This window comes from Macaca nemestrina, chromosome 1 (genome assembly GCF_043159975.1).
Source record: "Macaca nemestrina isolate mMacNem1 chromosome 1, mMacNem.hap1, whole genome shotgun sequence".
Classification (NCBI taxonomy): Eukaryota; Metazoa; Chordata; class Mammalia; order Primates; family Cercopithecidae; genus Macaca; species Macaca nemestrina.
Window position 1 is genome coordinate 116,065,569 of NC_092125.1, and position 1,609 is coordinate 116,067,177.

Genomic DNA, 1,609 nt, shown 5'->3' on the forward strand with positions numbered 1-1,609 from the left:
TTCCTCAGTTCTTTAAAACCTTAGCCCTTCATCCTTAGGTCTCAGCAAGCACCATCTCAGTGAGCCTTGCCCTGACTACTTTATCTGCAAAGGTTCTTCCTTGTTCTCTCTCAGTACCCGGTTTGCTTTCCACATAACATTTATTTCATAGTTGTCTGTTGACTTATTCATTGTCTGTCTTCCCCATAGACTATACATGTAAGTGCCAAAAAAGCAGGGACTTATTTCTCTTTGCCTCACTAATCACTGTATACACAGCATGTAAACATTGCATACGTATCTGTTAAATGGAATGGATGAAATCACAGGGTAGAAGGAACCCTAAAGCCACCTAATGTGTCCTCCCAAATCCCTTCCACAGCGTCCCTAATGGATTCAGCATAGAAACTTCTGTTTATAACAAGTTCGCTTTGAGTGTGTCAAAATGTCAGTTAATTCTAATGCATATTGAGCAGAAATCTTTCTGTCTGAAACTTCTACTTTCTTGTCATCTGGAGTTAAACAAAATACACCTGATCCATTTTTACATCACTTTAAAATATATGAATATGACTACTTCATCCTCTCTGCACTTCACATGCATTCTCTTTCCCCAGAGAAACTTGTCCAACTGCATCAATTACTTTTCTCCCCCCGACACCCCCTCACCAGTATTTTGTTTTTTCTTTTTTGAGACAGTCTCGCTCTGTTGCCCAGGCTGGAGTGCAGTGGCACGATCTCAGCTCACTGCAACCTCTGCCTCCTGGGTTCAAGCGATTCTCCTGTCTCAGCCTCCCGAGTAGCTGGGATTATAGGCATATGCCACCACACCTGGCTAATTTTTGTATTTTTAGTAGAGATGGGGTTTCTCCAGTATTTTTTGATGAATGTATGCTTAATTTGAGACATCCCAAAGAGAATGCGATATGAAAAATACCGTGGGGTAATTATCTCCTTTATTTTGGATATGACCATTTTATATATGCAGTGTAAAACTCCAAATTTTTTTCACTGTTTTTAAATAAATATGTTATGCTAATAATGTATATCAAGTCTGCAATCAACCAAAACCTACTGTTTTCATTTTTCATGCATGAGCTCATCTCCCCTACTTGGTGCACCTAATTGCCTAAACTTAACTATATTTCATGTTAATTTTGATTCATTATTCTAGGTTATCTAAATCTCTTTGAATCTTGTTCCTGTCAACTGACTTATTAGTGCCATCTCCTAATTCTGTGTCAACTGAACACTTGACAAGCCTGCTCTCTTTCCCTTCTTCCAAGTTGCCAATAAAAATGCCCAACAAGGCAGAGTGCTTTAGCAAGACCTGGAGAGAGCCCCTCCAGGTAAACATGGCGCCATGGTCTTTACGCCTTGGGTATGGTCATTCACTCAAGCATGCAGTCACGTAGTGTGCATGTTGTTCCTCTTGTTCAAAGGCCTTGCTGCAGTTCATACATACAGATATAGCCGTCCCATGACTTACCAGCCTAGCAGAAAGGAGCATATCAGAAAAGAAAGTGAGTTTAACTTGACATGGCATTTTCTTTTTTTTTTTTTTTTTTTTTTTTGAGACAGAGTCTCACTCTGTCACCCAGGCTGGAGTGCAATGGCACCATCTCGACTC